Source organism: Engystomops pustulosus, chromosome 2 (genome assembly GCF_040894005.1).
Source record: "Engystomops pustulosus chromosome 2, aEngPut4.maternal, whole genome shotgun sequence".
Taxonomy (NCBI): domain Eukaryota; kingdom Metazoa; phylum Chordata; class Amphibia; order Anura; family Leptodactylidae; genus Engystomops; species Engystomops pustulosus.
This window is the reverse complement of record NC_092412.1, coordinates 219,883,083-219,904,778: the sequence shown is the minus strand read 5'-3', so window position 1 is coordinate 219,904,778 and position 21,696 is coordinate 219,883,083. Positions and strand designations below refer to the sequence as shown.

Genomic DNA, 21,696 nt, shown 5'->3' with positions numbered 1-21,696 from the left:
AACACAAACAAATACTATAGGGGACTGAACAGACACCAGCAGTCCATACTGATAAGGTGGTCAGTTCCTCATGGTAAGAACCTTTTGTATTTCAATTAAACTATTGAAATGTTAAAGTGAGACCATTTGAGGTACTGTATGTCTGCCAAATAGATTTAGAGGCCCATTTCTGAATGGGCAGAAGATCATTTTACTTAAATGTGTTTTCTTTCAGTACACTTGCTCCATCCAGCACTATAAAGCCCAGAATACCTTTCAATTTAGCTTTGCATGTAAAAGCCCAGTTTCGAATTGTAATTTTCCATATTAGCCACTCATCTGTTACACCTACTTACACCTCCTCATTTAAAAGTAGTCTAGATACATGCATGTGTACATAAATAAATTTTAATAATATACATATTTTTACTTTATATAACCTGTCTATATAACTTTAAAAAATATGAACTTAAGCTGTACATTCCTACAGTTTTTGTTCCTTTGGCACCATATACTGCCACCATTGAATATGATGGCTTATTATTCGAATATCATTTATAAAATATTGTTTTATGATACAAGATTTAATATATATCCTTATGGAATATTGTTTTATCGATCTGTTGAAGAAGGTAGTTCACTTCCTAAATGCTTAATCAAAAAATAAAATATATTCTTATCAACAATCCCTATCTTAAACACTGATAAACGATCCGGTCCATCTCCTGGTTTTACTGTGATACTATAGTTGACATTACATATAGCATACAGAAATCCAATATTTTATGATCTTTAATAAGATATGTTCTTCGTTACATTTAATATTGGTTTTACATACACTACGCCGATATATGCAATGCAAAATTATTGGGGGATTGTATTAATCCACTCTAGCCCGACGTCTGGCATCATTTGCGTCTAAAACACCTTGTGCCCTATTTATCAAGACTTTTAAACTCTTTTCTGACTTTTCCAACTAATCTGACTAAGGGACATGGACTATGAAAACTGGGGTTGGTCTCCGAAACAGGGATGTGGCCGCACAGAAAATTGTCTTTACACGAAAAAATAAAACAATGCTCTACATTATGGCAAACGTCTAGGCCAACTAAAAGCAGATCTAAAGTAGGATTGGATAGTCTACACGAGAATGTATCATCACAGTGATAAATCTGGCGCACCAAAAGACTACTGTTGGCTACAGCAAAATTAGCATACCTTGCAACACATTGATAAAATCTGATAATACTGACTAAAACAAAAGAATGTTAAGATTTTTGTTAGCATAATCCGATAATGTAATGTGAAGAATGTATTGTGTTTGCGCTAGTATATTGTGCACCCCTCCTTTTAATGTAAGTACCAATATGAGTACGTAGGATCAAAAGGTTATCAACCATAAACTATAACTCCAATATTATAAAGTTTGTTACAATTCTTATTTATACATAATGTGGCAATCAAAAACCACTAAAACATACAATAAAATCTACAGAAAAAATGCTGTTGTGATGGCCAATTAGTCCAATACATATACATCCATTAAAACTATCCAAGTAAGCAAATCCAAAAGTCTTTTTCATTGTAAAAGATACTTAGAAGGAGGTGATTAGCCTCGGTCTGAGACAATATATAACAGCAGTGTATTCTATTTCTTATTGTTTATATAATGTATAAAAGTAAAATATTTATTGTTTAATAAAGAATTATTAAAATTTATTTTTAAAAAGTTATGTTAAAGTTAGATGCATCTGCTTATTTATCTTCTCATCTGTAATATTACATTTACAGGCGGTCCCCTACTAAAGAACACCCGACTTACATACAACCCCTAGTTACAAACGGATGGATGTTGGTAAATTAATTTACTTTTGCCTTAGGCCCCTTCCACACTTGCGTTGCAGATCACGTCAGAGTTTGATCAGGGTGCGATCAGGGTTTGGTCAGTGAAAAACGCACATTTTGCATCAGAGTGCAATCAGTTTTCAGTCAAAGTTTGTTCAGTGTCTCAGTTTTTCACTCGCGTTTTCAATGCAATTTCAATGCGTTTTTTCAAAGGACTCAGGACTGAGCTCTATCTTTTCTATGACAATTGATGCGTGAAAAACGCATTGCACTTGTATTGGACTTGCAAGTGTCTCAGAGTGCAATGCGTTTTGATGCATCTCCACGTGTATGGTGCATTTTTCACGTGCGTGACTTGCAAAATTAGAGCATGCTGAGATTTAAACGCGCATTAAAAAAAACGCGCGTGTGTGCATGAAAAAAAGTCTGAAAAAGCCCATTGATTACATTGGGGGTCATTTACTAAGGGCCCGATTCGTGTTTTCCCGACGTGTTACCCGAATATTTCCGATTTGCGCCGATTGCACCTGAATTGCGCCGGGATTTTGGCGCACGCGATCGGATTGTGGCGCATCGGCGCTGGCATGCACGCAACGGAAATCGGGGGGCGTGGCCGAACGAAAACCCCGCGGATTCGGAAAAACCGCCGCATTTAAGACAAAAAATGTGTTGCGAAAATTACACTTACCTTCACCAGGTATAGGCCGGTGAATTTCAGGGCATTCCAGCGCGCCTCCAGGGAACTTCAGCGCAGAAGCACCACCTGGTGGACGGCGGAGGAACTACCTTAGTGAATCCCGGCCGGACCCGAATCCACCGCAGAGAACGCGCTGCTGGATCGCGAACGGACCGTGTAAGTAAATCTGCCCCAATGGGTCAGAGTGCAATGCAAGTTCTGCGTGTCAAAAGCAAGCGCAGAAAACGTGCGTGAAAAACGCAAGTGTGAAAGGGGCCTTAGGCTACAATAAACAGCTGTAACAGTTATCAACTGTGTCTGCAATTAAGCTTTATTGTTAATCCTGGTTCTTATGACAACCCAACATTTATAAAATCCAATTGTCACAGAGACCAAAAAAAAATTTGGCTGTGGCTACAATAGTAAAATATACAGTTCCGACTTACATACAAATTCAACTTAAGAACAAACCTACAGAACCTATCTTGTACGTAACCTGCCTGTAGTTACATCCTTGTATGTGCCTCTTGAACAAAGAGTATTTATATTAATGATAACATGGGAAGATGTTGTACTGGATACAAAAACAAAAAAAATCTAAAAATTGCTGAACACAAAGTAATAGGTTATTTTCTTTTCTTACTTTTTTTCTGATGACATTTCAATTATTTTCAAATGTCCTTCACAGTTCTGTTTTTTTAGTGTCCCCATCCATAAAGTTCTTACAACTTGCTGTGTCTGATCCCTGAGAAGTCTTATTAATTTTAGTCTGAGCAGAGATGATGATAACACAGCCCATACATATCACACTGATGTTAATAACATTTGCACAGAGTTATTTATATGCTCACATCATTTTATTTCTGGCCCGTTGTGATGCATAGATAATTGCCCTCAACTTAACCTTGACTCATCTGGAAGCAGAATAACATTTTTATCTGATCACATGAAGCTTTCTTTATCCATTAGTAAAGAGTCATGGCTGTTTTTAATGACTGTTTTAGGGAGCTACCCTGAAATATCTGTTCAATGGGGCATCTTCCAGAAACTGCTACTGGACCGAGAAGGAAGGTCCTGGAAAAAGGAATCGGTAATTCATCAATATGTACATTTTTTTTCTTTTGGGATCCATTTTTCTCATTTATAAAATAATAGAAGACATTGGAGCCATTTATCTTATCTCTCTTTATATTGGCTAGTTTTTTCCTGTCTTTATTCCATCTGCTTCTTTGATAATTTATCAATCTCACTTTTTCTTTGTGTTAAATGGGTTTTTTTCCAGATCCATTTCTGAGACATTTGTTACAAATTTTGCACAAATATTCTCACATTATTTTATTTCTGGCCCGTTGTGATGCATAGATAATTGCCCTCAACTTAACCTTGACTCATCTTGAAGCATTTTTATCCATTTTCTAAGTTTTCTAAGCATGGTTTCATTTGGAGTTTTTTTTGCGCCAAAAAATGTTGCAAATTTTAGACAATTTTAAATGATAAATGTCATTTGTAACATAAAGCACATCTGGAATAGAAGATAAATATGTCACACCGACGAAAAACAAATGTCCGGCGGACATTTCAAAATGTCAAAATTGCAATGTGACGAAAAATGTCTTAAAAAAGACAGAAAGAAACAGGAAGAAAATGGCCTGCATTGACTTCTAGTGTCACTCAGGTCCTTAATATTAGCTATGGTCCCCAAGGCTTCAAGGTCTGACATCATGGATTTGTCACATACCATTAATATACTTTATGGGGTACATTTATTATACGCAGGTACTAAGTGTACCAGCGTATGATGTTCCTCCCACCCAGCTCCCAATACATGCGGCAGGAAGCTGTGCTGCATCAGAGGACAGTTCTACGTTAGGTCTGGCCTGGTGAAGAATTGCACTTTAGCCTGCTCCTGAATGGATGCAGGCTATACATTGTGCACAGGAGCAGAGAAAGAATGTCACTCTCCTTCACGACCCTCCACACCCGTTTGGCATGGAGGTGGCTCAAGGGGGGAAATGGAATTGCACCTATTTCAGGGTTTGTACATCACATACCAGGCGTAGAAGCTGGAAGTGATGCTCCACATACTGCAGTCTTGACTTGATACAGTCAAGATCAAGTATATTATGAATGTGACAACAGTTCTTTTGGTCCAACAGGAACAAAAGCCCTGGGCTCAGAAGGAGATTTTTCTTTTTTTAAACATACTGGCTGCAATCCTATAACACTTTTTAAAAAAATCTTAGATCTACCCTTGGAGTAAGATATTATTATAATAACCTCCTGTATTATAGAGTTAATATTAACCCCTGGAGAGGGCTGGAGAGCCAGCAGCTGCACAAAGATCTTAACAAGGATCGTCGTTCCCCGTGACGTCATCGGCTGTCGCCATGACAGCCTCAGGTCTTCCAAAGACCAGAGACTGCTTTGTGTTAACCCATTCATTACAATGTCCTATGTGGATGAGGAGGAAAATCCCCATATACTGCCATACTGAAGTGCGAATGCGTTGCGTTTTTTTCACTAATGCGCAAAGTGTTTTCTCACCAATTTCACTGCATTTGGAATTTTTTTTCCCGCTTTCCAGTACATGGCATGAAATATTAAATACCAACCATTTTGAAGTGTAATTTATTAAGAAGAAAATAAGCCATAGCACAGCTCTGTTCCTTTAAAAAATAAAAAATGTATAGATTTTTGAAGGTGGGGAGTGAAAAATGAAAACGCAAAAACGAAAAAGGGCTGCGGCGTGAAGGGGTTAAAAGTGGCAATAACTTATAATAAATTCGGTAGTTCATCCATCACCAATGAATAACAAATGCCTAAACAAATAAGAATCTGCCACCAATACGCTATTACGTTAAGTTTTCTAACTTATAGTTGTTAAATAACTAAAAGCCTAAAGTTTATACTTATTGCACCATGTTACATAGCCCACAGTTTTCTTTGGATATAAGTTGTTATACAAATGCCACATGTCACGCTGTGTCTTTGTACGAGATTTGTCCGCAGGTTCCTCAGTTACATTGAAGTTGTTCTAGATTACTGTATTTTATGAAACAAGGAAAAGGGAAAAGGGCAAAACTGAATTAACATCTTAGTTCAAATCTTACATGGAGATCCTTATAACCTTTACCGTTTTTGTTTATATTGTTTTAAGTTGACATTAGATTGCTTTTTGTCTCCAAGGACTGTCAAAATGTTAGAGAAATTGGTAAATTTGTATCATGTTATTTTCCTCTATTAACTGAACCTAGAGTATTGAATTTAAAAAATTTTAAATAAATCTTCTAAAAGTTTTCTGTACATGTTAATCAGATACTTCACATTGATCAATGACAGAAACACTACACGGGCATTCACGAACATCTCCAAATTTCATAACCTAGTTCTATTAGCTCATCCATGGTGCACAGCGATCAGTGGACAGATAAAGTCCATTGAAGGGAAATAGAGAATAGGCGGCACTCACTGCGGTGGTTGCAACACACTTTTATCAAGTAGTCATTTCAGGAAGACGCTGTTAAAGGCTCGGCAGTAGACCGAGTACAAAGCACATGTGCTTCATCAAGCAACTGACCTTCTTTTCACACCAATGTTTCAATGCTTTTACAGTACATTATAATTACTTTATAATTACTGTATCTCTCTTTCCATCTACTTATGGACTTGTGCATATTACACAGCAGTCAATCTAAATAAGCAAAACTACAGCGTAATTGAGGCCACAGCTTCTGCAGTGTCAATGGGTTTCTGACACTAACATACACTTTGGTTGTCACTAATCATAGCTATATCCATTTGGTGAAGTAGAACAAGAATAACATTTAGTATATTCCAAAATGTAATGCTTAGCAAAAGGCCAGTGACAGGAAGGATGGGAAAAATAACTTATAATTCAAAAATTACATCATTAAAGTTACGCTGTGTCCCGCGTAACCTGCCCATGCAGCCAATCGAGCAAATTGATTCCCCAATCTACTATCCAAGGTGATGGTTGGCCTGCCATTTGTGTTTTTGGAATGGTGGCTTATATATGTGGTTGTAGTTTTAATATAGGAGCTGTGGTACAGTTACCCGTTTCAGCTGTTGTCGTTTCTTTTTGTATCATTCTCCATTTCGATTCCAGAGCCAGGGGGAGCCACATTCAGCTAACTAGGGGGAATCCCAAGCATTGGATGTCTACTGATTTGATAGTGTTGAGGCTTCCTGAGATCACAGTCTCTTATAGCTGTAACATATACATAAGGATATGATTTATATATTTCATAAGTGATATATTTCATGCATAGTGAAGTTTTTGGAGAACAATTATAAAAATAAATAATTAGCCTGGTATTACTAGAAGCCATGTTTAGAATGTATCGCATTAACCAGAAACTCCATAGTTATGACCACAAGGTGACAAGATCCATTTCAGAATTCAACAATAGACAAGACATGTTTGACATTGACACTGCTGGTTATCAGAAAGTTGCCATCAAGGTTAAGAAAAATACATGCAAAATGCTGTATTATTATAATATCAATGAACACAAGACAAATGGATCTCCACCTACATGTTGTCCATTAAGGGAGGGATGAAACAGAAAAAGAAAAATAATGCCCTTTCTTTGTGGCAGCCTTCCAAGAGTAATAAATCTCTCATGAAGAATTGAGCTTGAAACAGTATCAATCTGTCAGCGGAATCAAAGAAGCAAAGTGACTTTGTGCAATAAAAAATGGAGACAGAGAAATAAACAATGTGTTGAGGGAGAAAATCGAAAGAGTTTTATAGGTTTTTAGAACTTTAGGATTCGTAAGATGCTATCTTCTGCACATGCTTTGAATGTCTGCGTATTGTTTACGAGGGAAAGATCTTGTAAAAAAAAAATCAGCTTTGGAAAAACAAAACAAGCAATTTCTCTGAGCTAAACTTTAAATCTTGGACTGCTTATAGCTAAGAAACTTGGCTATATATTGACATCAGAACGGTTGTGAAGTTCTGTTTTATTCCTATGTTTGGTTCCCTTTCAGTGGGGGGGGATGTTTGGAGAAGATACAACATAGTAATTTGAACCATCATGTTCTTTTGCTATAAGTGAACTCTTTAACTCTTTAATTTCAATTCAATCGGTGTGACTAGCACTTTCTGACCTGTGTTTCTAACCAGTTCCCATGGACTTAAACTTGGTACATTTCCTGAAGGACTTCCCAACATTAGGGGGCATTAACTATGCCTGTAGCATGTATTAAGTCCCTTCCCTGACAGGTTTTCCACCCAGCGTGCCATTTTTTGGGCATGATAGGGCAGAGATCATGGTGGGAGCGGAGCAGAATGGAAAACCAGCAGAAACTATAGCTAAAATCTTCACTAGGTCAGGCCTTGTCTAAACAGTTTTGACCTGGCAGAGATGGCTTCTGGATCTACTAGAGTTCAGAGCCTCTTAGTTGATCCGGCCAGCAGAGCACCACCATGGGAAATTTTCAGATTAGTGTGCAAAAGGGGTTTTACAGTCGGGGACATTGCCCTGCACCTTTTAGATAATCATAAGTCACTCCCTTAACTGATTCAATGTTATTAGCAATTCTAGTTTTAGAGATAATGTTATATAAAGTTATAAGGTCACTAGGTGTTTATAGTCACCCATCTCCAGGGAAACAACAACTTCACAGTCCCCAGCGCTGGCTGCGTATGCATGGTAGGCAGTCTTCATCATCCTATGTGCCCGCACATTTGCTCCACACAGTGAAATTCTCTGTGCAGCTTCCTTCCTTGTATGTACAGTGCTCACCTCCGCCTCCTCTACAACACAAGACAACAGCACTGGAGGCCAATCACTGCTGTGCTGTGCATTCTGTGCACGAGCACACTCCGGGTTGGTGGGAGCAAAGCATCGTGGGACTTGTAGTCCCAATGCAGAGCTGAGCGGCCATCTTGCTTCCTCGGTTCCTGCCTGCAGGAATAAAGAAGTAATTCTTTGTAAAAATCGCAATTACCACAAAATTTAAGTGGAAGTTATTGTATTAGATGGTGTAGAGGGTGTATTTACCACACCCAGGAGTTTGTTTTGGAGGTTCAGGGACCATACAACCCCTTTAATAAATCATCCCCCCTTGAGTTCATTTTCAAAACACCTTCTGGGTTAGATGTACTGTCAATCAGTGACTTCTCCAGGGCTGCAACCTGGTCTTCTTAAAGTGTAACTCCATTACTCTAAAAACAATATATTGTATATTTATATTAGTTGCTGATAAACTACAGTATACTGTAGCCAACATTCCTACTTTGGACCTAATGAATGAAGGATCACAGTAAATGTGGTTATATTTTATTTATTCTTTTGAATTATTTTTTACTAAATTTGTCTCTTTTCATCCTCCTGCCTTCTTTTCTGTTTTTATCAATTGGATTCCACTTTGCTAGCAAGGCAGACTCAAGATAATTGAGGTATCAGACAACAAAAAAGCTTTAGGTTAGGCAGAGGGGGGAGGAGGAGTGAGTCGCAGCAGCAAAGACTCTACCTAACAGATGTGAGGGGACAGCAACTTAGTGGATTACCAGTGATATAATGACTATAAAAAGTGTTGCTCCTCTTACACTAAACTATTGATTTATGAAAAGTTAGGCACATTTTTAGTTTGAGTTGGGCAAAACTGGCTCACATTTAAAGCGCCTCCTTGCCTGTATACTTATCCCTAGAATGCATGACCATAGAAATCTACACTTTTACATACCTGGGGCCTTTTAGGCCCATGTGCAAATAACATGGAATAACTCAAATAAAAATACTTTTTAAAGTTTATTTGAAAAATGCTAAGTAAGGATGCATTCCTACTAGCGCTGGTGTCGGCCAGGAGGGGACCTGAAATGGATCTGACCTCCTGGTGTCCCCAGCTAAGGCTGGTATATTCCGGGCATTCTGGCAGCCTTAACTGTAGTTACCAAGAGATCATATCCATTACAGATCACCTCCTGGCAGACACCAGCACTAGTGAGAATGCATCCTAAGATGTGAATAATTCAAAACATTTTGTGCAAAAAAAACCCCAAAGTAACTCAACGGGCTTAAAACGCCCAATATACTCATTCGATATAACTCTTTATAATAACGTTTTTTTGTCTAAAAAATTTTTTTTTATATAAAAGTTGCAGTAAACATGCTGCAGGAATTTCCCTTTTCAAAGTTTCCTTTTCGAATTTACTAATGACCGCAACATCTTTCACATGTTATCTGTAATTCAACATCTGGAAGATGAAATTGTAGTATTTTACACAGGACTGTCTATCAAAAATGATTGCTTTGATTTCTTGGTTAGTCAAACCCCTGGATGTAGACTGTGCCATTGTAACCTTAGAAGTCAGTAAACTATAATGAAAATAAATGATTACAATAAGGGTTGCAGACTCTTTGTTAGTGTCTGTGCAGCCCCCTCCTCTCACCTTCAGCAGGTCACCACTTTCTTTTAGGTGAAGTGGAAATCTTTGGATTTTTGGAGCTCAGAGTTTCTTTTTCAAGAAACAAGAAAACTGACTCCTTCCTCCTTCCTGTTCAGGAACTATGATGATGTCAGAGAAGCATGACATCATGAGGTAGCCTCCTTCCCAAGATCACATGAGCATGTAGTCAGGCACAATCCACACTCAGTCATAAAGACTAAGGCTACATTCACACGACCATATGGGGGACATATATACTGCCGACGTATATACGGCCGATATACGTCCCCCATAGACGGCAATGGGCGCACGGCGGCACCGTACCACTCTGTACCCGGGAAAAAGATAGGACATGTCCTATCTTTTCCCATAATACGGCGCAGTGCGCCATTTATCCCTATGGAGAGGGGCGGGGGTGAGCTGCGCCCACCTCCTCCTCATCTCCCCGCGTGCTGCCGTTGCCCGCTACGGTACGGCGGGCAATGGCAGTGTGAATGCAGCCTAAGTCACAGTTTTCCCCAGCAACAGAAAAGACAAAAAGACTTAGGATCACATGTAAACCTAGTACGGGCCTAAAAGGCCCCAGGTATGTAAATATGGGGTATTCACAAAAAAGAGTTATTATTCCGAAATGCCTGTAACATAAAAATATATGAACAACTGGAAATGACTAACAACTATATCACTGAGGAATACCTAGAATTTCAGAATTCTAACTAAAGTAATCTTGCGGTAAAAAGAAAAAAACTAACAGAGCGGGCCTGCGAGGCCCCAGGTATGCATTCTAGGGTTATAGTATAGCAGGTCAGCAGACAGAACAGTGAGCTCTACACTCCAGACCCCCAAGAGACCTGCTCCCACATATCCTATCAATATGGGACAAACATGTGCAGACATGTTAAGAGACAAACAAACAGAAAAAGACAATCAAGTGTAGTAAATAGTGTGGGTGGCAACTGCGAGAGCATACAAATAACCAAATACAGAAGAATAGTCACTAAATAAAGCCAAGAACAAATACCAAGAGTACAGAAGTAACAATTACAGAAAAGCAGAAAATAAGCTAGTAAAAGAATATGACCAACAAGGAATGAGCTGCATACAGGATATTTACAATGAGGTGTAACTCTGCCAAGGTGGTAGGATCAGGCACTCACAGTCACTTGGTGTTAATTCTTACTGGTTCAGAGCCTGGCTGAAGAGTGACAGGTGTGGTGAATAAAATCACAGCCAGCCACTAGAACATAGTTCAGACTGCCGGATGAGGGTCAACCACAGGAACAGCCAGCATTACCTCAACCTATCAGCACGAGTCGAGTAAGACTCTCAGACACAGGCGTAACACTGATCCGTTGCTGATGTTAATTATACAATTATATGGTAAAATAGCATTGATTATATTGATTAAACTGTGGGGTAAAGCAGTATAGTGTGTAAATATTTACCTGCCTGATCTACATCTAATGTGAAATAAAATACATAAAAATACCCCAATAATACAACAGACAAAACTGCACTTATCCGGTTGTCAAGAAACCTGTACATTTTCCTTTACAGTCTTGTATTGTAGTGAAATTCTTTATTTCAATTTTATGCATCAGTAGATTTTACCAGTAATTGGTATTGGATACATATAAAAAAAAATAAGGGAAACATTCCTTTAAGAGTAATCTTAAACCAGCCAAAGCACACAATAAATTTTCAGTGCTAAAGTTTTCTAATTTTGCTACATTTTAGCCTTGTAGGTCAATACTTGTGACAAGGACACATAAAGGTTGGTGACCTTGCAACAGTCAGCTCTTTCTTAATCTCCTTTGTTAATAGCCTAATGCACTTTTCAGAAAAATAGAAAGCTAATTGAGAGCGGCTGAATATGCTCAATGCTGGACTGTCAGATGAAGAAGTTAAATGTCCTTTAAACAGACGTGTCCCCTAATCATTAGGGGATGTAGCTATAAGAAAGAGAGATGATTAGATGGAAATTGTGCTGGAAAGAGAGGGATGGCAAACTCGGGACAATTATGAGAGAGTGTTTCTTAAAAGTCTCTGAGCTGGAAACGTTCCAGAGATACCTGATGGGCTAGAACAGTAATGTAAAAATAATATTCAAGAGAGTAAGTTTGGTGAATTGTCAGCTATTAAATGTGACACTTGGGAGCATGGAACAAACTTCTGACATTGCATACATCTCAGTTACTCATAGCCAAATTTGTCTTTCTTTCAATAAAAAATAATTGAGCTCTATAATTGTTTGGGGATGAGATTCTCTGGACGTTCGGTACACTTGAATCAAGATTTTTAGCAGAAATTGTTCCAATACTAACAGGGAACGGAGGATTTCGGGGTTTTTTTGTTGTTTTTTTTTTACTCCACACTAATTATTAATACAGCACAGTGCAAAAATAGTTATTTTAACCCTAACTGCAATTATAAGTGGCACAAACAGTATTAAAGGGATATTCCCATTTCAAAAATTTTTAATGTTTTTATAATAAAAAGTTATACTATTTTCGAATATACTTTCTGTATCAATTCCTCATGGTTTTCTAGATCTCTGCTTGCTGTCATTCTATAGAAAGCTTCTATGTTTACTTCCAGTGGACATAAATCTGACCATGGTCACACAGGTGCACAACTCGTTAGTAGCATAGAGGACAATCCGCACTATGTGATAGAACGAGCTGCGCACCTGTGTGACCATGGTCAGATTTCTGTTCACTGTTCATAGAATTTCTGTAGAAGCACTGCAAGCAGAGATCTAGAAACCACGAGGAATTGATACAGAAAGTATTTTGGAAAATGTTATAACTTTTTATGATACAAACAATAACATTCATTTTCTAAAATAGGAATGCCCCTTTAAGGAAAGAATTGAACAATAAAAATCCCTGCTTTTCCTCTCTTAACTTCCTCTCCTTTCCACTAATTTTATCATCAAAAATAGTATCTGGAAACTGCCTTACAGCACCCAATATCAAGGACACTTGCATAACAAGAAAGATATTGCCTTAGAAAAGTTACCAGTTACTAAGAATAGACACTTCATGCTTGGCTACATTTATTGTTCAGGGATACCAGTGCGCGACACAGAGGGATCAGGCAGGAGAATGGTCAGGGATAGTCCGAGGTGAAGAAAGGCAGAGTACAAGCAAGCAGGCAGTGGGTTGGTCTGGCAGTATGGGCAGTATGGGTTTGGCAGTAATCGGGGTCAGGGTTCTACATTGAGAATAAAATACCAAGAAAGTAGTCAGGGAATAAGCCAAGGATCAAACATATACAAAAAGTAGAAATAGTAGGACACTGCAAGTAAGGAACCTTTTTGCTTGCACTGGGTATGCTGGGTTATAAAGTCCCTGAGTAAGCAACGCTAGGAAGGGAAAGTTTTTGGACACACTGGGGGTCATTTACTAAGGGCCCGATTCGCGTTTTCCCGACGTGTTACCCGAATATTTCCGATTTACGCCGATGATACCTGAATTGCCCCGGGATTTTGGCGCACGCGAACGCATTGTGGCGCATCATGCTGGCATGCACGCGGCGGAAATCAGGGGTGTGGCCGAACGAAAACCTGACGGATTCGGAAAAGCCGCCGCATTTAAGAAAAAAAATGTGTCGCGAAAATTACACTTACCTTCACCAGGTATAGGCCGGTGAATTTCAGGGCATTCCAGCGCGCCTCCGGGGAACTTCAGCGCAGCAGCGCCACCTGGTGGACGGCGGAGGAACTACCTTAGTGAATCCCGGCCGGACCCGAATCCACAGCAGAGAACGCGCCGCTGGATCGCGAACGGACCGGGTAAGTAAATCTGCCCCACTGACTTTAAATAAGCCAAATGATCCCGTATCATATGGAAGCTGGAAGAGGAGGAGCCAGGGAGCTTAAGTGCAAAAACAGATGAGGAGATCTGAATATGAGGCAGGGACCTGCAAACTTGTTGTCAGACAATACAGTGGTAAGATCTTGCAGTTTGGTATGTGACCAGGTAAGGGACCTGTTGCCGTAGTTGTACTGCTATCCAGAATAAACAGCTAGAAAAGCCTGCGGGGCAGAACGGAAAACTAACCCCCTCTCTCAATACATTATATACAGTAAAATATACCACCAATACAGAGAAAATGGTCACATGAATAGAAAGCACAAAATTTCATTTGATATATAAGCAAACTATAAAACACATTAAAACCAGTGGGTGAACATATATGCAAAACAAAAACGTGCCATCCCAACAATTTCAGGGAGTGACAGTCAAGTTTTAAATGTGACCAGAGATGCAAACCCACTAATATGTGCATACAAATCCCTAACAACCTCCTGATATTGCAAAGTGTAACGTAGTAGCATCCATAAGCATAACTGAGGGAATTACAGAAAAGGACATGCAGGAAAGTAATAAGGCTTGGTTCACATCTTGATTTTTGTATACAACTAGCAAATACATCGGGAAAGAAAAGTTGTTGCCTCTGTCTGACCAGTATACATCGCATCCGGCTATGTCTTTCCATCCTGCTCCCTCAAGTTGAGTGACATAATACACTCAGTGGAGGCTTTAGTAGCCCATGGGGAGTGGATGCAGCGTATACATCCCGGAGCCCCAACTGCTGAATGGATACATCGCTCAGCAGGGGGATGGTGATGTCACTGTCTATATAAGGACAAAGACATAACTGGGGAAACACCTCCTACATTAGCAGCTAATCACCAGCTGCTGTTGTACACTCCTCCCCCATATTCAAGGGGAGGAGGGATCCCTGGCCCCGCCTGCCTCCAGGCCCCATGAAAAGGCTTGGCCCCAGTGGGGGATGTTGCACATATAAGTGCAATGTCTTGCGACACAATTTGAAAGTTAAATCCTGCGCTCAGTCCGAATCAGTCGGACCGCCCGACGGCACACCCCCTAGTTTGTGTTGCATGCAACCCTTAGTAAATGTGCCCCATTGGCCTTTACTCCTTAGCCTTCTAGACTATTGATTTTCTAGACTGCCCCTTTTCATTACACACCTCTTTGGCAATAGGAACTTCTCTATTTTCTTTATACTACATATGTACCCAGTGTTTTGAATTTTGAATTTGGGGACCAGCTTAAAATCACGTTAGAAACAGAAATGACCTGTTCTTCATTTCACTGTAGGAAACCAGAGACAGCGACACTTCTGGCAATGAGGTGGTTATGTATAAACAATCTAAAGATTTTGGAAATGAAGGTTGAGATACTTTGTATCCATATCAGCATTTTATTATCTTTTTCTATCCCATTACCATGCTGTATATTTTTCAACTGTCTCCAATTACTAATAAGAGAAGATCTAACATTTTTGGCAGTATTTGCATGTATTCTATTTGCGTAGCACACTAGGTATCCACCCAAAACCACATACAGAAGATAGCCACTAATCTTCAAAGATATTGTTCAGTTTCATTGCAAGTTTCACAGCACAAGTTCCAGAAAGGACATCTCTTGCAATAGCATTTTACGGAGGCATATATCATTTTAAAGAGCTCCTGCAGTCCAATCCATCAATGACAGTGGAGATCTTTGCGGCTATATGACAAAACAGTAGGGGACGTCCAATTAAGAAACACAGGACACAGTCTGTGGATACTACTAGAAATAGGCTGAACTGTTCTCTCTTTTAGAAAGAGTTTATTTTACTTTACAAAGATATACACGGCACAGCATGTCCTTTTTCCCTAATCCTAGAGACACACTAATTTAAGAGGAAGGTTACAGATTCCTTCATATCCCATAGATATATCCCATCACTCCTCTCTGTATTGAAATTGTCGGTCACGCTATGCAATATATAAGACAGGCAGTTCTGCTTATTCTTTTCACTAAGGGAAAGGGTGCTGGCACATAATCTAACATGCAGAGACTAGTAAGCAATATTGTAATGGAGTAAAGGGGGTCAATGAGAAAGTAATACAATGGAAAAGTACAGTTTATCCTCATTCCTAAAGAAATTTTAAAAAGTGTCCATAACCTGTGAGATGCTACTACGGGAGCTTTATAAATGGTGTAACTGAACCCACTGTAAAGTCTGCATTAGTAGGGGCAGTGAGCAGTATATAAACTCTGGAGGCTCATTTAGATGCAAGTCTTGGGACATATCTACAGTGAGACGTTCTTAAGCAGACCAACCAAATTTGTACAAAAAGAATTATAGGAGTTGTCTGTTTCGAGTCAAAAGTATACAGAATATAAGATTATGGGGTGAATTTATGAAGACTGTCATCTTGCACAACATTCTCAATAAATTCCCCCCATTAGTGCACAGTGTGCCGGATCTACTAAGAGGCTCCAGTCTCTTAAAAGTCCCAGATGTGAGCTATGCCAAGTTGGACCAGTTGAGACCAGCTCTAACCTAGTGGGGATTTTAGCGATAATCTCTACTGATTTTCCAGAGGAGACTATGGTAAATATGGTGGGGTAGGGCATTCACTCTCCTGCCTGCCTCCTGCACACCACAATCCTGCCCAGCTCTTAAATACTTAAAAAAACTGTGAGTTTGGGGCTCAACTAGAACCAATAAAACAGTCATTATACTATAGAATATTCCAACACACATATCCATGGGGCTCAGTCTCTTGTCTATCTTTGTTAGGTGATGAATGTTGAGCAGACAATGGTTGGTACCTAACTTTGTGGGTTCAACCAGTTTGCTTCAGAGAGCCAATCCGTTAAGTTGTCAAGTCTGGCACCACAGATTACAAATTTAGCACCTATTTTAAATATAAGCAATGAATTTTTGGAACTGGAAAGTCCCTTTACATGTATTTATTTTTTTAACATCGTATCCTATGGTGACACATGGGCAGAATATAGCATGAGCGGATGAGTTTTTAACATATAATTCATACCACACATCTCAGACAAGTGTGTATTAAGAGTAAAATTAAGGCAAACACATCGGCGCTGCCTTAATTGTGTGTCCAGAATCTGGGTTCCTCATGTCCCCATAGAGAATAGTGTACACATTGGGAAAGTAAAGTAAAACTGTTTTTTTCCAAAAAAAGATAAGTTAGATCAAAGTTTCCCTTCCTGTATGCAGAACTGTGTCCCTAGTCCCTGGGAGTGGTCAGTGAGGAGTGGGGCAGACATGTATGATGTCCGGATAGGGGAGAAGATATGGGGGACATTATTTGAAATCAATGAATGATGGAGTGGTTTCCCGAGGGTTTGGGATAAAACCACTCCTCACCGGCCACTCCCAGGGGACCAGGGAAACACCTCTGCATACAAAAAGATAAACTTTGATCTAACTTATATTTTCTTCATAAAAAAGGCAGTTTAACTATAAAAACTCTTTGGCAATGTGTACACTATTCTCTATGGGGACATAGGGGAGCCAGAAAAAGGTTCCCTTTAAAAGAAATCTAAATTTAGTGAAATTCTAGTAATTATTTCATATTGATTAAAAAGCCAGATGAATAAAAAGTTCCAGTTTTTTAAAATTCTTTATCATTTCCAATGATTTATTTGGCCAAAGAGAAGTGACTTCCCTGCGGCATCCAGCTACCAGGCACTACAGCGACCTGACATCTATTTGTCATCAGTGTTTGGATGAGTGCTGCGAGACTGATGTCTCAATGTTGTATGATACACATGAACAAAGCCCGGTGGGGAAGACAGATACGTAGGCCTCTTTTTTTCCACTGATATAGTTGTAATATGATTTTTATACCTACTGTATCTTCAATTGACCTCCACTGTAATTGAAGTTCTTCAAAAAAGTGAACGCTTTTACTGGAGATGCAAACATTTCATACACTTCCTTTATGTAACCTCTGTAACCGTAACATTTTATTCACTTCTTGCAGAAACAGTTTATAAAAAAGTTACTGTAATGTTACCAGAAATATGGCAGCAGAAAATCACCTATATTATAAACATGTTTTAATGTTCAACAAATAATTTAGGAATTTTGTACTTATTTTCCAAATAAATTGTGATGTAACTATCTACATTTAAAGGGAACCTGTCAGCAGAAACTAATCTACTAAATACTACCGTATGTTGTTAAACAGAGTAAGGCTACAGTCACATAAACGTGTGCCCGCCGTACTGTAGCAGGGAGGACACACGGCGGCACACGGGAGAGGAGGAGAGGGTGAGTGCTGCTCACTCGCCCCCCCTCCCTAGCGATGTATGGCACACGGCGTGTATTACGTGGACAGATAGGACATCTCCTATCTTTCTCCCGGGTACAGAACGTGCTGCACTGCTCCATACAGCACCATGCGCCCATTGCCGGCCTATGGGGGACATATACATGACGAATATACGTCTCCTGACAGCCGTGTGAATATAGCCTAACACCGTTGAAATCAAGTTTCTTCCATGGCCCAGGGAAGTGGCAATATCAAGAAGATAAAATTATAGTGAGATGTAAATTGGTTGTATAATGTCAATGGGGTGGAGAGCTCAGCACTGAAGTCAAGCTCTCCCCATCTCAGAACACCCCTCTGCTGTGATTGACATAATGCAATAGACTGTCTCCTCCCCCTCCCTGCTCAATGAGCTCTATATAGAACTGACCACAATAAAACATTTCACTATAGCTCAGGTAGTTCCTACAATCATGGACTTATAATAGAAGGAAAAAAGTAGTATATGGTGCTACAGCAAACGGTTCTAAATACAATAGGGGACACATTCCCTTTAGTGGTTAGTTACAGGGCACTGTAGTGTTGATCTTGTACATTGTAAGTTCTTGCGATCAGGGCCCTTACACCTGACCATGTAATTGCTCTGTAATGTCTTTTACTCTCTCTCTATATGTCCCTCGAGAGATCTACAGCGCTATGGAATATGATTGCACTCTAGAAATAAAGATTTTTTATTATTATTATTTCCATACTTTTAGCCTGCATTTATAGGATAAACTAAAGTAGGACAATAAAGGACCACATCATTCAACCTAACGGTGAACACATCATATTGTTAGTCCTCGGGAATCACTGAAAATCTAGGAAAATGTGCCAAGGATAAAGCAACAATGTTTTGTTCTCATCATTGTTGGTGGTCCCACAGCCCAGACCTCCACCATTGAAAACTCTGACTGGTTTCTATGAACTGGAGGTATCCTATAAATTGGCAGCATTTATCATGCATTACTGGAGCTGACACGGGTGTACATGGGATGTCAGGCGACATAGCTCCATGATATTAGTAACAATGAATGATTGATTTCAGTGATAGCAATGGTCAAATACAATGCATCAAATATTGTTGTGTACGATCGCGAAGGAAAATGAGGTTCACAACTCCTGCCTGGCTCTCCCGAATATTTATCTTGTATTTGCTTCAATGAAATGTGGGATATAAAAAGGGATATAAATGTGGTGGCCATATCTGTTACCGGTATTACTCTTTACTTTTTCTTTGCCCTAGATTTACAAATTACACACAAAATAATTAGACATTCTGCATCTCCACATCAGACAAGTTTTTCATATTCATTTCATCTTAATTTCATATTCTATTAAGTTTGTACATTTACAAATTAGGACCATGGTCCTGCAAAAAACAAGGTACATAAAAATTCTCATAGCCAGAAGTATTGTGCCTGGTTTAAACCAGGTTTTCAACAATTTTAATATTGATGACTTACCTTTAAAATAGAAAAAAATAGATCAGTGAGTTTGTATCACTTGGCACCCGTGATGGTGACGGCACTCTGTTAGTAGGTGGTTCTCAGTCCGCTTTACTCCATATATAGGACATGGTACACACCAAGATATGATTATATTTCAGTGAATTTTTCACATAGCATAGCCTTTACCATGGTATACGATCAAAAGATATACAAGTTACACAGATCAAAGTAATTTACGACATTTCGGTCATCAGGCTGCCTCACCACACATGTGGTTCCGCCGTTGCATCAGCCAGATCGTACTTGATAAAGGTTGAGATGACCGAAACATCATAAATTACTTTGATCTGTGTAACTTTTTATCTCTTTTGATCATATACCACGGTGAAGGCTATGCTATGTGAAAAATTCACTGAAATAAAATCATAAAATTTATCTTGGTGTGTGCCATGTCCTCTATTTGGCACCCTTGCCAGTCAACCATGGTTTGTTGGAGATTCCGTTACTGACACCACTGAAACATTGGACATACCATATTGCTATATTTTCTGTCTACTGAAATGAATGAAATGTATATTTTCCAACCCACTGGAAACATATTTTATAGGGATGAGTGGACTCAAACCACAATCTGCTGGTCTGTGCTGAACAGTGTAACACTGCTGCATCTATTGTAGCACTAGGAGCTGCTTACTTTAGTAAACTTTTTTATGGATGACAGGTCCTCTTTAAATGCTGCCAGATATTATATGTTAGTGGGTGATTTGTTTTCAGTTCAGGTTTTAGGTGAGCCCTCTTCATGCACCCTCACCCAACATGTGACGTAACATAACGTCACATGTGGGGAAGGGGTTTAGAATCTGTTTCAGCAAGCAATTTCTTAGACAATTCTAGCCTCCTTTGACATGACTCCCATTCCTTGGGGAAAAACTTTCTGGCCATTACTTGCTGGAGAATTCAGGTATGTTGTTTTCCCTTTGACACCCCTGAAATAACCTTTACTACTTTACCACCAATGACACCTTGCTAGCCTCCTAGAGCCCTTTACCCATGGACTGATCCAAGGATATACAATCCAGAGTTTTCTAAATTCTCACGGTGTATACACACTCATAAATGTAATTGAATTAAACATGAGCTTGAGCCAGTGTCTACTTGAGTATACGTCCTGAGACAAGTGTCAAGGAACTGTCTTAAGCAAAACCCTCAGAGATTTTTCACTGCTTTCTCATACCTGTTGCTTGTTTAAAATATCTGAGTAAGAAAAGGCCTGACATTTTAAGAGCCATTTTTCTGTTTTAATAAAAAGATTCCAAGACAACGATGACCTTTTTACCAAGGATTTGTAAATGCCAAAAACTGTTTGCATGAAATCTCTAGCCATCTTTTTTTCCATTCTCCAGAAAATGAAATCTTTATGTTTGAAAAGGCATCATGGTTGAGATGATGTCTAAAATGGCATTAACCATTACATTACTCTATCAGGCAGAATCCTTACTTCTGTATTACATGTTATATTACTTTAGAATACCAGTCTGGGAGTGTATATATATGAAGTATATACATTACACTGTTCACATTACAATGTACCTCATTGTAATGTGAGTAGGAAGTAGAATTTATGGGAATTTGATGAAACATCTTTATTTGTCTCTGAGGTTATTGACACCAGCTTTTACACCACCAAAGTGCCAACACCATCAGGTAGGATATGAAATGTCCTTTCTAGAATTCACTGTTTTAAATGAAATTTTGCACATTTACCCATAAAACATCCCTTCAAAAGTCATTTGAGATTGAACAGTCACTTTTACAATCTGAAAGAGGACGTTCATTTCAGATTTACATATCTTGGGCTCTTTAGTAACTAGTATGTACATACAAAGAAGTGATCTTTTAAAACTTAGCTTTTACTGAGAAATATTATAAAATATACAAACATTATGTGGTACAAAATAGCAACTGCTATGTAGAATCCTTAGTGCATGAACCCCATCTAGGAAAAAAATAGACAAATGCAAAACATGAGCTGGGTGGCCTAAATGGATAAGGTTTCACATGACACAATAAAAGACACCAGGCTCACCTTGAATGCTCAGCAGCATAAGTCATCAATGCACACTATCCAACTTCCTTGGACGCGACAATTGTTCATTGGTTTTGTTTCAAGAAAGAGGCGTCA

At 39.0% G+C, this 21,696-nt stretch overlaps 1 long non-coding RNA gene across 1 annotated transcript in view; it reads right to left on the bottom strand.

The window, feature by feature from the left end:
* Positions 1 to 6,627, bottom strand: part of LOC140116736 (uncharacterized) — a 42,487-nt gene extending 35,860 nt beyond the window's left edge. Inside the window, exon 1 of the long non-coding RNA XR_011852945.1 lies at positions 6,575 to 6,627. This is a non-coding gene — a long non-coding RNA (uncharacterized lncRNA). The remainder of the gene's footprint in view (positions 1 to 6,574) is intronic.
* Between the last annotated feature and the right edge of the window lie 15,069 nt (positions 6,628 to 21,696).